This window comes from Pangasianodon hypophthalmus, chromosome 11 (assembly GCF_027358585.1).
Source record: "Pangasianodon hypophthalmus isolate fPanHyp1 chromosome 11, fPanHyp1.pri, whole genome shotgun sequence".
NCBI lineage: Eukaryota > Metazoa > Chordata > Actinopteri > Siluriformes > Pangasiidae > Pangasianodon > Pangasianodon hypophthalmus.
In genome coordinates, this window is record NC_069720.1 from 13769768 (window position 1) to 13785032 (window position 15265).

A 15265-nucleotide genomic window follows, 5' to 3' on the forward strand; every position below is an offset into this window, starting at 1 on the left:
TGGAGTAAAACACTTCTGGACATGTTGTAATTGGAAAATAATCAACTTTGGGGTGGTCACAGTTGCTCCGTTTCATTACACCGGTGCATTGTTGATTACTTTTCTATAGAAGCACACCCTGAAGTGTTTTATTCAAGTGTTTTATGATAACCGGTTAACCTATGATCGTGGTTCATGATATTATTATGCTACCATATCTGTAGGATTGTCTGCTACAAGAAGAATGCATGCAATCATGCGTAGCAAGACAGTCTCAAAACCAAACAAAATGCTGACGATATTCTGAAGGCAAGGTTGCAGTGTCATGTCAAAGATGGTAGAACTGACTGTCAGCATATGCGACTAGTAGCACCTGAACTGCCCATTTGAATGCATTTAATACAAGTTTTAACTGCACTGCAATACAAAGCACCAGATTTCATGGACTTGTATGATGAACTGATATGACGGTATGGAGAACAGTTTAGAACAAGCTCTAGATAACTACACCGGACTGAACATACGTTCTTGGAGGTGTAATGTGGTTACCCAGCCCAAATGGACACAAGCAAATGGAAGCCGTAGATCCATTAGCTCAGCAGGCTGCAGGAGGAGGAGGGCCGATTTCAAAGACACAGCGCTTGTTCTTTTATTACCGCCAGACAAATTGCACCCACCCAGCTCTGAAGAGCACCGATTTAGCACTCAGGACAAATTAAGAGGAATAAACACAATTAGCTGGCAGCGCAGATGCACTCGCATACATGCGTCTCTCCTTCTGCCTTTCCGCCTCTCTCACTCGTTTCCCCTTTCCTTCACTCTGTATGTTGGTGTTACAAGGCGCTCTGGTGCAGCTGCCATTAACGCTTCTGCCACTCAAGACAAACCCTGGTAATTGCAGATCTCTCACTGTTGCACAAAGAACACTCATTTTATCCATGAATGCAAGCGAGCTGGCACATGGCCTTCTTAGGATAACCACTCTGAAGGATTTGAGTCTTTTCACCCCCGGTAATTGTTTGTTTTGATCATACAGCGTGTTTTCATTCATTACTGTTTCCAAGCGCTATGCCTGACCAAAGCTGGTCCTATCTGAATTAAATGCATTGACAGCAGGCTAGAGGACATCCCACAGGCTTCCTGACACAAAAACAGCTCTTCTTTTGATTAATGTAATTAGTTGATGTCCGTCAGTGGATCACGGCAGGTATCACAGTCGCCGGGATGAGTAGGTAGATCAGAGGCATGAGGCAATCAAAGCATGTTGGAAACAAACTTCTCACACGATCAACTTGGGCAAGGCAGTTATCAAGAAAATATTAAATTTTTATATCAGCACGTGTCTATTTGTGATTGGCAGATCACAAAAGCTCTCAAACCAGTTGCGTTCTTTGGACCCTATGCTCATTCTAGCAAGCTACAAGTCACTCAGGAAACAGTAGAAGCCAAAATGTAAATGGGGTTAATGATAGCCTGATAAGCATAATTAAAAAAATAATAATAATAATCAGTGTGAAAACTGGTTGTTTAAGAAGATGTTATATATGGCAGGATAAGAGTTATAAGAGTTTCTTCCATTTTTGAAAATGAATGGTCTCCTGTTGCTTTGCTGCTTACTGGTGTGAACGTAAAGTAAGATAAACTAAAAACACACTAGGCCAAAAAATAGAGGGTGAGAGTGGGAGAAAAAGCATTTAAAACACAATAATTACCATTCAAACTAATTACACAACCAAATAAAAGACACCTACAAAGTGCTTTCAGGGAAATTATTGCCCCAGTAAAAACTAAATAAATAAAAAAGGAAAATAAGTATAAAAGGGTTTTGTTTCTCAGAAAGCAGAATTTCACACGGGAAATCAAAGTTCGTTTAGCAAGTTTTGCATGAATCATTTTCCCCCAGTCCAATTAAAAATATCACATTTGGGGCAAAAAGAGGATTTCAGCTTTCAGATCCAGTTCACACACCATCCTTCAGCTGGGATCAGGGATCAGCTGTGATTAACTTTTCACAAATATCAGTTACAGGATAAATGGCATACTTCATTTCTAAACTATTTCTATTGGTTTTGTGTAAACTGGTAGGGTTATTGTAATTGAAAAGACTCATAATGACACTGACAAATAAATGTACTAGGCTAGTAAAAGCTTCCAGACACATTTTCAGTCAGCTTTCCAAAGTTTACAAAGTTAGCTACATTAGTCTCTTCTTTCAGTACCATATGTCTACCTGTATACATAATATCAAATAGCGAATTAACATCCTTAATTCATAAGTATAACCCATTCATTGTTTTATGTATGTATGTGTGTGTATATATATATATATATATATATATATATATATATATATATATATATATATATATATATATATACACATACACACACACACACACACATATATATAACAATAATAATATATAATATTAATGTGTTATACATATTGCCTGATTCAGATTAAGACAATATTCTGATTCCCCAAATTCTGTCTTAATCAGAAATTTGTTGCATGTAAACACCTTATTTATATGATTTACACCTTATATATATATATATTGCTCAGTGATGTGACATGGTACTTTTAATAATAATTAATTTTTTTTTTAATAAAAAAAAAATATAGATGGACAAAATAAGACGTCACATCACTATATATAGTACCTCTAAAATATATGGAACAACTTCTAACTTTTTTTCTGCTTTTTAGTCTTTGGTCATTTTTTTACATTTAAAGTGTAAAAATATCATGTGGTGCAACCGTCCTCCTTTAACTTCTCCTCTGAAAACCTAATTAAAATGACTCTAAATTTTTAGAATTTTTGAACTTAAAAGTGATCATGTTTGGCATAATTCCATGCCTGTATCCCTCTGTACTGCTGAACAAAATTCATGATATTCTTGATGAAAGTGAAAAAGCAACAGCCAGCTAGTTCGTTGACTGAAGAATCCGTCCTGTGTACTAGCACACTGAGCAGTGCGCGTTCACAGTGCTGCCCTACTCAAACACCAGGGGAGAATGCATACTGTTTAGTCTGGAAGTGTGCGTGCTCGCAGGTAGCCATGGAGACCGGCGAGCGCGCGACCGTTAGCGACGTGCTATTTAAACCTACTATATAGTAAGCTAGTGTGGTATTTTTGGACGTTATACTTTTTACCGTTCTTCTTTCGAGTGAATTTTAAGCTATATATATATAATTTATCATAGTTAATATAACAAGCTGATGTTAAAAGGGGGCATAACTTTCTACTGAAGACCAGAAAACGTAAGTGTGACTAAAAAGTGCTAATAAGAAAGATAACGGTTTAAAACCTACTGATGAGAGACTAACGGGTGACTCCTGAGCCAGCAAACATCACTTAATCACTTCATATAACATCGTGCTGAAATATTAAACATTCTAACAGTATTCTAATAGCGTTTCTAAAAGTCTAGGGAAGTTTCTAAAAGACAGAACTGCATGCTAAATAATTACTATGTGAATTAGCATTACCGCAGGCTAATAAACTCGACCAGTGCGGCTTTCACTGGAAGCGGTTCATTTCTGCTCCAATTTTAAATACATAAAGCGTTTGCTCTATTTTTCATTAAACATAATAAACTCTTTTGTGTAAGATATGAATGAATGCGTGAATGCACCCAGTCGGCTTTTCAAACCAAAAGACAAAACAAACTGATTTAGCAACACAACACCGAACTCACCGAAGCGCAGTTTCTGTCCCAGCACAAACCTCCGAGTCAGTCAGGTCCAAACGGAGCACCAACTATTCCTTCCTGCAGGACGGGTTTAAGTCGCATCCATGAAAAAGAAGGAGGAAACAATCCACACGAAGCCCTGGGTCCTCTAAAACTTGAGGTGGAAATGAGAAATCTCCGCTCCGTCTCGGTACCACATGCCTTTCAGTTCGGCACAATGGTCCGGTTTGAGACGCGAACTAAACAACGCATGCGCAGTAGAAACTTTCAACCACTGAAACCACTTCAATTGTTTTCAGCTGTTGTGAGGTCCGCTATGTGTCCACGTCCAAGCACTTTTCTTCAGGTTGTGAATCCCGGCTGGGGGTGGAGAGAGAGAGAGAGAGAGAGAGGGAGGGAGAGGGAGGAAAGGGGGTCTCTGTTTTCCCCCTTCACTGAGTTCAAAAGCAGGAAAAAGAGAGTCCTGGGGTTCGAGGGAAAACGACGACACCCTGCGGAACCAGTACACATTTCCCTCTACACTCCTCCAAACCTGCACGGGTTCTAAACTCCACCTTTCCTTATCACTCCGCTGGTTAATCTTCTGTATCCTGAGTGTGTATCTTTAACCTAATCAGTGGCTATGTTTACATGCACATCAAATTCCGTTTAAGGTCTGTATTTGGGTTGCAGCCATATTCTGAATACGATGTTTATAAGCATACGGGCATCAGAATATTCCTGTATACATGGTTGTTGTAAGTATGCCTGAGTTGTCATTCCTAAATACCTAGCCTACAGCTAAGCATCTGTCAGCACCCACAATTCCTTGCAGACCGAGCACACGCATATATCTCCTTTCAGTGGATTTTCTGAATATGGCGTTTATGTGCAACAAATTTCCGATTAAAACAGGCATACTCCGGGGTGCAAATCAGAATTTGGGGAATCAGAATATTGTCTTAATCTGAATCAGACAATCAGATTGCAGCGTTTACATGACTCGATACTAAGTAGAATAATGCCAAATTCCGATTAATATAATATGGAATATTGATGTGCATGTAAATGTAGCCAGTGTTACTCTAAAAAAAAAAACTAACTAACTAACGGTACAAGAGTGGTCAGTCCAATCATGTACTGTAATCATTTTTAAAGGTAAACTACGTTCTCATGTAAAGAAACGTTATACAAAGTATGACCATACCACCACACCGACAAGGAAAGTTATAGTTCAGTACAGACATGGGCAAACCACGGCCTGCCAGCCAGATCCAGCCCTCAAAGTATTTTCTGGCCCGCCGGCTCCATCCATCCATTTTCGGTAGCGCTTATCCTACACACGGTCGCAGGGAGCCTGGAGCCTATCCAGGGAACTCGGGGCACAAGGCGGGGGACACCCTGGATGGGGTGCCAAACCATCACAGGGCACAATCGCACAGAAACCGGGGTGCCCGGAGGAAGTCCCCAGAGGACGGGGAGAACATGCAAACTCTGTGCACACAGGGCAGACGCGGGAATCAAACTGCCAGCCCTGGCGGTGCTAACCACTAAGCCACCATGCCCCCAAAATACAGTTTATTCTGTATTTTGAAAACGATAACAGTAAGGTAACAGTATGTTCTACACCATGACTAACCATGACACGCTTTTTAATATACATGTGAAATCAAAAGAAATTCTGAAGCTTCATCACACTATTTTGTATCAGAATCGACACTGGTAGGTTTTATTATCCATACTACACAGACATTATATGATCTTTACGGTTTCTGAGTAATAAGTTGCATTTTTAGTCTTATTAACATCAAGAAAAAGTGAGTGTTTATAGCTGCTATAATGTAACTGATAACTGATATGATAACTTCCGCAGATGAGTGACAACATTAAATGTAACTATAAATGGGTAAAAAGCTTGATGTTTTGTTTTTTAACTGTTATATCAAAAATAAAAAAATAGAGGCTAATAAGACTAATATCAATAGTCGCTAATTTATTAAAATTCTTACCACTGTGATCCACTTGATATTATCTCAGATGTCTCTTTTCATGCTGCAGAAGTTTTTTTTTTTTTAAACTTTTTTCATTGAGTATTTAAATAAAATCTTTAAATAAAACCATGCATTATTTTTTAATTGGTGTTTGGAATGCCAAGAATGCATATGGACTGCTTGTGTAAGTCTTTTAACAACAGTGTTGTCATTGTGAACCTTTTTCTCACTGATCACACAAGTTTTGTACACCTTTTGTTTATTTCAAGCTCGTATCTATGACCTTAGCACTGCAGCTACTATGTTAAAAGCACTACAAAGCCTGGGTGTAACAAAACCCTGTGTATGATCAAAACATTTTGTATTTACGTGAAAGAATGGCCGGTTACACCAGCTGTGTTTGTTTTTTTAACAATACATAGGATAAATAATACCATAAACATAATGTGTAACAGAAAGGGTTTTTTTTCATCCCTTTAGCAAAAACAGACAAGAGCACTGCATTGCACTGTGATAATGGTATGACTATGATATGAGAAGAATGAAATATTGAGGAGAGCGAAGGCAGGCGATCAATATTCCTCCAAGCACTGAATCAAAGCAGCGGGAGGCAGAGGGCAGTCAGATCTTCAAAGCTGTGAATGTGCGATGCTTGTAGTTATACCCTAGGGATGTTTGCTGGGTCAAAGAGAAAAAAAACGCAACACTGTGAAACATCAATGACGATTTTTTTTTTTTTGGTTGTTTTTTTTTTTTCGGGATTTGGGGATGGGTGACATCATCTGTTGTTTGTAGTGTCTGAAAGCATCAGACGGGACTCAGATAGAGACAGTACAGACTGTGGACATTAAAGACGGATTATTGGCTGCCCTTCATATGCCAAGCCTCAGATTTGTGTATAGGGATTAAAATTCAATGCAACAGCTGCAATGTTGTGCGTCGTGATATTTAACACACAAGACACTGATATCTTGAACACTTCAAAATGTCATGGTGGTGCACTTAAATGGGAAATGCTTTCCAACATGGGAAGGCAAACATGTCGTTAGTAATGAGAATGCTGTTGCTAGGCAACTGGGAAATATGGATACGCAGCAAATGAAATAGGAGCTAGCTAATGACTGAGGATAACAGTTTAGCTAGCAAGTAGCTGTTACGCACTAATTAAAGGTACAGTGGCAGAGGAAGTGAGACATCAGATCTCAGGTGTGTCGATAAATTACTAAGAATAACCTTAGAACAACTAAAATTAGATTGTAATTATACTTAGCATTGCTGGAAAACTAAACATCAATGGGCTGCACCATATTAAGAAGCATCAACAATGCATCAAATGTAGTTCAAGCTCGTGACCAACCCACAAGTGGGCCTTTAATATGTCTTCTCAAAAACAATGTAAGATGCACAGAAATTACAAAATACGTGAATTATAGAAGAAATTGTACGTATTCTTCTTAGGAAAGGCAATCCCATAATTTATGGAGTTCCACGATAATTTGAAAAACATGATGGACAGAGCTGCTCATTATATAATAATAATTAAAAAAAAAATAATAAATAATAATAATAATAATTATTATTATTATTATTATTATAAAAGACAATTAAAACTTTGATTCAAATACAGTGAGACTCAAAGTGCTTCACAGTAAAAGAATATAAACACAGAATATAAACACAAGAAGAACACTGAAAAAATTTTATAATAAAACACAAAGTATGCAATTTGAAAAGAAAAAGCAGACAACTAGACAATTTTACAAGAATCATTTCAAATAATAACAATTCATATTGCTAAATGCTACACTGAAATGATGAGTTCAAATGATTTTCCAAAACTCACTGCTGATGCATCAGGATAAATCGGAGGATCAGGTTGCTGGATGTGGCGTGGTTTGAAGAGAAGTCCTTGTTTAGAACCCCAGCTGATGCAGAGCAGCATAAAGGTAAAGGAGCTAATCAATACGATCATCCTGTAAAAGTGCCACTGTGGTTTTCATGTTGATTTTCCCAGTGCCTCTTATTCACACCTGCCTGCTTTAATCAGGCGTATAAATCTACAGCTTTCCTCGACAGCGCTGTCCCCAGGTGTTGAGCTGAGCTTAGCGTGGTAAATTTCACCAGTGTGTGGGGAATGATAAAGGAGCACTTACTGCTCGACAAGGGCAATCCATAAGGGTGTAATGAGCCTTGTATACTGAGAGGCTTTATACACACACACACTGCCTTTTTGGGTGCCGCAAATGAGTTTATGTGTGCAAGCAGGGGTTAAGATTCTCTAAAATGGAGATAGAGGCCCACGAACAGTGGCAGTTTTTTCTATATTACATATACACTCACTGGCCACTTATTATTATTATTATTATTATTATTATTATTATTACTTATACTTATTATTAACACCTGTACACCTAACCACTTATGGAATTATCCAATCAGCCAGTCATGTGATGTTTTTCCAATCTTCCTCTGTCCTGTTCTTGGCTGCCAGGAGTGGAACTTGATGTGTGCTTCTGCTGTTGTAGCCTGCCTCAAAGTTTGACATGTTTTGCATTCTGAGATGCTTTACTGCTCATGATTGTAAAGAGTAGTTATTTGAGTTACTGTGAGCTTAAACCAGTCTGGGGATTCTCCTCTGACCTCGCTCATCAACAAAGAGTTTCCGCCCACAAAACTGCAGCTTTTTCACACCAAACAATCTTGACACGCTCATGCCAAAGTCACTGATATCACATATTTCCTCATTCTGATGTTTGACGTGAACATTAACTGACCTTGACCTGTATCTGCATGGTTTTATGAACTGCGCTGCTGCCACATGATTGCCTGATTGGATAATTGTATGAATGAGCACATGTATAGGTATAATTATTAATAAATAAAAGCATGATGTGCCATTTCTTTACAAATTAAATATCGTAAAAAATTGTTTGCAATTCGCTGTGATATAAGACTTCAGGAAGTGCTGTTATTGGAAAAAAAAATCACCTTTGGGGTGATATTATTTATAGTATTTACACCTAAATTCGACTCTCACAATACCATGGACAGCTACTTTAGGTCTAATGGTTCAGGCACATCATGGTGTATTGGTACGGCAGAAGTTGAGGGTTTTAATGACCTGAACATTGTGAGAATCTAAAACCTGCCTATGAGTCACTGTTCGGTTTTGCGTCAATACACTATGCTTAGCTTGGATTCTGCCACACTTAAGCTGCTTTGGATGAAAAAAATGCGCAGCAAATATAAATATATACCTCTCCACTTCCTCAATATATTTTTTTTATCAGACTTTCTTGCCACCCACAGAAAGAAGTCGATGATTGTGATCTGTGAGCTACAGGCTCACATCGCACCTCACCTCCTCATGAGCATCCCCTGCATTCCTATTTTCAGCTGTTAGTGTTTGGCTTTTTGCTAAGTTCACAGCTAATTCCTGCTTGTATAACAGATTCAGGCATTTCAGAAAAAGTTGTGCACTTTCAAAAGTTATTAAGTCAGGGGTGAACTCAGCGTGGGAACAGGACATAAGCAATTATAATTATAAAGCCAGTGATAGACAAAGCCTTCTGGCAAAGTGGTTTTTTAATGTAAGACTGCTTCATGCAAGTGTTTATAGATTTAGGTCTGGTTAACCAGTTGGTTTTTTCAGCCTCTGAAATCTCTGATTTTATTGGTAAATTTGTGATGAATAACCTGTTGAAAAGGATAGAGCTGAGTGGCATGTTAAGTTCATACATTAGCCTTGTAGCTCAAAGGCAAAACTAAGTTTTCGGTAAAGCCCAGATTGACATCAAATAGGACAAGTGAGAGTAACAAATATGGAGCACAGAGTGTAGGCAAAAATTAGTCGTGTTAGTGAGCGAATACAAAGAGGCTTACGACAAATGAAAATATTTAATTTCCACTAAAAATAATTTAATTTAACTAAAAATAATGTGTCCATTGTTGAGACATTCACTGGTAAACGTAGCTGCATGCAGTCAAATTGCATAAGCAGCTCAAATTCAAGGGATTTTCTGTTTCTAAAGCTACAGCTAAGACAAACACCCTCTTCATCACCAGAGTTACACCAATCTTTATTTCATCTGCATTAGAGATAATAACAAATATGATCTAGAGGCAAGCTAGGGTAGTTAGATAGACAATACTAGCTAGTAGTGGCAAGCTGTTATTTTTTCATTTTTTCGACACTAAAAAGCCCTTTGGCGAAGTATTTATCCATTTAAAAAAGCGTGACAGTAGCCCAAAAGGAGAAAATATTAAACAAACAAACACTTATGACTCTGCTACTACAGTGGTAAATGGAAATTTTGATTTTTCTATAAGCCGATCATTGAGAAGGTAAATAAGTAAAGAATTTAATAACAGTTTTTCATTTGCTGCTGTTTCAGTGCAGCAGTCATCCTGTTTACTAGTTTCTGTCTGGATTCACATTCACATGCTTTCATTTTCAAGGTTGAAAGCAGTGAGTTTTGCTTAGGGAGTCAATGCATTGTGGGGCCTCACATGCAGCCCTGAGGGACCTCTATTCAACACCCGGCTCTCAAACACATTATCTCCTGTAACAGAAATTTCATTGGCTTTCATCTCCCAGGTCCAGTGTGCAGATAAGATGCATATGAATACACTGAGCTGCTGTGTGAGGTTCGCCCGAGTCACAACGCAGGAAGAAAAGCAGACTGACGTCCATTAGAGCACGACCACTCGGACTGATAAACATCTTCGAAGGCCTCTGCTAAGATTATGAATTCATTACGCTGATGGACATGCACACAAAATCACAAAGACGCACAACGAAGCAGGAGTCACTCATGTTCTTTACTATTAATGTTAATTGTGACCAGGCCATAATCAATGACTGTGGATGTGCATGGGGTGATCCTAGAGTCATGTTCAGAGTAGCAAAGCTAAGTGCAAATTGGTATATTAGTTCATGAGGAATACTGGTAGCTTTTTGAAGAAATAAAAAAAAACATGCTTGTTAAGTTCAATTTCTACAAATCTTGTTGCCATGAAACCACCTCCAGTTTGAAGAAGTATTTCCACCACTGCCAAACAATGCTTACTCCAAACAACTGATGAACAAACTCCTAGAAAATGGTATCAGACTGTACTTTTCCCTCTGTTCCTCTTTTGCAACTTTAGTATGTATCTTTTTCCTTGAAAACATAAATATATGCTGCATTTGACCAGATCTCCCACCTCTGACTAGGAAAAAAAACAAAGAAAATGCCCCCTCAACTAGGAATTCCTACTTGGAAAGTTCGAAGGTGTCCATATGATGTCATGTCAACATGGCTGCTTTACAGTAAATAAAATGCTGTTTAAACTTCACTACTTAAAGTGAGTTTATAGTAGTATTTACTTTAGATCAATCAACATAGATTAGTTGGTAAATTTGTAACACTGACCATACAGTTCGCTATTTTGAGAAAGTAAATACATCATGATCACTAATTTTAGCTGGCTAGCTTGTTTCTAGCATCACACACACATTCATGTTTTTTTGTAGCTCAAACATACCAAGCTTGAAAACTGTGTAATTCCAAGTTGAATACAGCAATAGTATCCCATTAAAAATAATATACTGTATGGTACATACTGAACCTGATGGAAGTTTACTTACAAAAGGTACAAAGCGTTACCAAAGGTACAGTTTGGAACCTTTAAATCTGAGAGTGCAGTAGAGGAAGGTTCACTCCATGCTAAGGAAATCTGACACCACGGGAGGTCACGGAAAGCTGTTTCTAATCTAGAGATCCTCAGACAGGAAGCTTATGCAGGACTAAACCAAACAATACACCAACTCAGACGCCATTTTGAGAATGGCAGGGGCAAGGAGACAAACTCAGGCAGTAGACTCTGAGAGAGAGGCAGAATGAGAGAGTAAACATGACATGGAGAAGGAGCAGGTGAATGAGAGACTTAAAGTGACAGGGAGGAAGCGAAGCGGAGGGGGAAAAAACTCGAGAGGCAGTGAGCATGAGATAAAAAAGAGAGAGTGAGTGAGTGAGCAAGCAGGCAGGGGAGAAGAATGTGTGTGTGTGTCTGTGTGTGTGTGTGTGTGTGTGTGTGTGTGTGTGTGCAGTGGAGTGTGGTAGACTGCTCCTCTGTGTAGTGCCTGTCTTGGCCGTATTTGGTAGGGGAGGGTTGGAGGCTCTCCTGTTCTGTTTACTCGGTGGGTCAGAGGCCCAGCACAACGTGCCACTGCAGAGCAAACAGCGTCTGAACTGCTCTCATCTCACACACACACACACACACACACACACACCATAGAACACGCACCTGTTCTTATGCATACATGCAGTCTGAAAGTTCAGTCTATTTGAATAGCTGCATCTCTAATGCTATGCACTATATACAGAATAAAACACCATGGGTGTGTAGCTGTTATAGGAAAATGGTGGTGTGAGGCGTCCAGATGCTAAGTGGAGTTATTATTACCACCCTAAATTTGCCAGTGATCATTTTTTATTCATTAAAGAATGACACCCTGTACTTTTTATCCCTTTATAGTTTAATGTTGTGGAACATCCATGGAACAAATTCGTTCCTGTTATCACTTATGTTAAGTACACTATTTGAGACTATTTGAGATGCAGCTAATATTTTTAACTTTGTACTCTATTCTGAACTCTGTTGTCTCTCATGCTTTCACTCCCAGCTCTCATCTCTTTGAATGGTATACAATTACCACTATTTTTACCACTTATGTCCTGATTCTTTATGTTTTGTTAAGAAATGGCCGAATCTAAAATACATACTGTATCATTTTTACATATCTCCTAAAATTTGTGTGTATTTTAATATAATAAAACCTAGTAAAAAGATGAAACCAAGATTTTTTTTTTGTTTTAATGCAAACAAAACAAAAAAAAAAAAAGAAAGTGTAGTGTGAGAGTAGTAAACTGCGATTACATTCGATAGCTTGTACTGTCATTTTTCTTGGAATTCAATGAAGCTAATTTTGATCAAACAACAGGGTTTTAGCTTGATGATATTCTTAGGTCATGATCTATTTGTACCAGCATGAGGATGTATAAAAATTTGCACAGATCTGAGAAAATCTCTTTGTGACTCCAAGTCGTGAACTTACACAGGAAATAAATAGTAAGTACACAGTGTCTGGTTTTTATTAGTACAGAATGATAGAATCTTGTTTGGGATATATTTGACAAAACTGTATTTGTTTTTGAGAATTGATTCAATGTGCAACTGCACTCAGAATGTCATCAAATTTAAAAAAAAAAAAAAAAAAAAAAAAAAAAGGAGAGGTCCATACATGCATACACACCCCGCGCAAATCTGTGCCCTGTTCTGTCCCTTGGTGTTTGTGATTATAGCGAAGCCCTGTGGCTCCGACAATAGAGAGACTAATCAAAACAAGGCCTGCGTGATTTGGTGGAAGAAAAGAAATCGCCCACGCTGCACTTTGGCCTCAACTGGCTCTAACAGGGCCGGGCATGCCAGAGCTCCACCATTCATTTAACTGTGTGGAATTACCACGACACGCCTCGCCTGGTTATTAACAGAGCTCATTTCATCTCCAAAACTGCAGTTATTACTGCTATTGATTTCTGTGCATCAACTACACGATCCAAACTTGCAAAAAATTCATACAGTACAGTCTTGCTGTACAGGATTTATTTTTCAGGTTATAAATCATCCCTCACCTACAAAATTATCATGTTTTTTTTTTCATTATAAATTTAATTGGTAGAAACCAGAATACTGAGATGTCCTAAACTACAGTAGTAGAAATCGCACATACTCTGGAGGAGGCTTCCTGATGTAGAGAGTGTTTTTGGGCAGTGTTTCTGCTCCCATTCACTCTCTGGAAAAAAAGGGTGTCAAACTAGGGTAGTACACCGAAACTGAAATGATATACTGAAATGATATTGAAACCTACTTAGTATTAATCAATCAGGGGCATCATGGAACATGTTATTTAGCTCTGCTTGTGTTGGTTGCTTCTTTGTGTTGCTAGCAATGATCTCCTTGTTCTGATTTTTATGTTTAAGATGTTATTCTGTTTAAACGATATCTTTAATAGAAAGCACGAGAATGGCCACCCAGAGCAAGCAAAGCAGTATTAGTGAGCATGTTCATTAAAAATGAGTGCAAGGAGCCATGAATTGCCAATTTGGCTCATAAGCAAAGTGTAGACACTGGCAAGCGAGATGAAAAGAAATCATGCGTTTCTCAGTGCTCGCAGAAGTGAACTGCTCTCTTTCACATGTTTCACTGCATCCTCATTTTACTGCTCCTTGTTCACAAATACCTTTGTGTGGACACAACTGATAACATCTTGCTCTCATTTGTAATGACCACACTCTCAGGTCAGGCGTCCTCATGCTCTCTATTAAACATACTGTGTAAATGCCATAAAGATGTTTTATCAGGTTATTTGTATTATAGGAAGATTCTGTAGTTCCTCCTCTTGATAATATCACAGAGCACAGTTTGCAGTCTGCTTTGCTTTGATTGATCATCATCATAAATGGTGAAATATGCCCAGGTCACAGTCGTGCTGTGTTGTCTGTTTATTAACATGACAACATACACAAGGTTTACATTACATTTTTTTTGAGTATGAATAAATGAGCATGGTATCAGACCAATACCCAATATTACTATCGGTATCTCTAGTAATTACCTTTTAGAGTAAAGAATTAAAAGGAGACTACATGCACCTTTCTAGGTAAAAGATACATACTAAAGGCATTAAAGATGTACGCTTGAGGGTACCACGCAAAACAACAAAGAATGGCACAGTTTAGTATCCTTTTTCTGAGAGTCTGATCATTTCTGTCCCATTCAGAAAATCTTCAAAGAGACAAATCACAGGTATCCCAAAATTCATTTCACTCAGTGAGAGTTCAAAGTACGACAGTTTGAAGAACATGGCGGATAAAGCTGTCTCTCCGATATAATACCATTATAATATTGTAAATTGTGCTAAAAGCTTAAGCAATTATTGTACTATATTAACAAATGTCACATACACATACATATGCACACACGAACCCAAGCTCTAGGTTCGAAAACCGATTGTAAATATGAACATGAATAAAAAATGATCCTCTTAGGTATGCGACACGCCACTTAATCAGCACCTCTATTACCGCTACGTCTAAAAAGCAATGTGCCTTTGATTCCCAAATACCATGAAATAATATACCCAGGCACAATAAAAAATTCATCACCTCCAGACACGCAAAGCTTCATTTACATTTCTTTAAATACCGCTGTAAATAACTGGAGCGTTGATAATTGAATAATGGTAATTTATTGCTGTTTCTTTATAGTGCGGTACAGACCGGAGGAGGGACTCAAGGGAGGCCCTGAGGGTGCATTAAGCAGCCTGACAGGCACGCCGGCATGCACACTCGTGCACAATGCCTCAGGCACAGGCCGTAAAGATTAATAGAGCTTGGTTTAATTGCAGGCCTCGTAGGCGAAGAGCTTCGTGTTATGCGGCGCTGATTCCTGCTTATTCCACCCAACTGGAGTTAATCCTTTTGTTCAACAAGGTGCACACACACTACAGATGATCAGCACACACCTGCCCTGCTCATCAGGGAGGATAACCCTTAATACATGCAGATGCTTAAAA

At 38.4% G+C, this 15265-nt stretch overlaps 1 protein-coding gene across 14 annotated transcripts in view; it reads right to left on the minus strand.

The window, feature by feature from the left end:
- ptprsa (protein tyrosine phosphatase receptor type Sa) overlaps positions 1 to 15265 on the minus strand; it is a 236381-nt gene that overhangs the window by 177484 nt on the left and 43632 nt on the right. For 7 of the 14 annotated variants that reach the window (XM_053238027.1, XM_053238030.1, XM_053238032.1 and 4 more), the window contains exon 1: positions 3683 to 4039. The exons of 2 other annotated variants lie outside the window; for them this stretch is intronic. The gene's annotated coding sequence lies outside the window, so the exon portion shown is untranslated. Of the gene's footprint in view, positions 1 to 3682; positions 4040 to 15265 lie in introns of those variants that run through there. 5 more of the 14 variants (XM_053238038.1, XM_053238036.1, XM_053238035.1 and 2 more) reach the window with 2 other exon arrangements.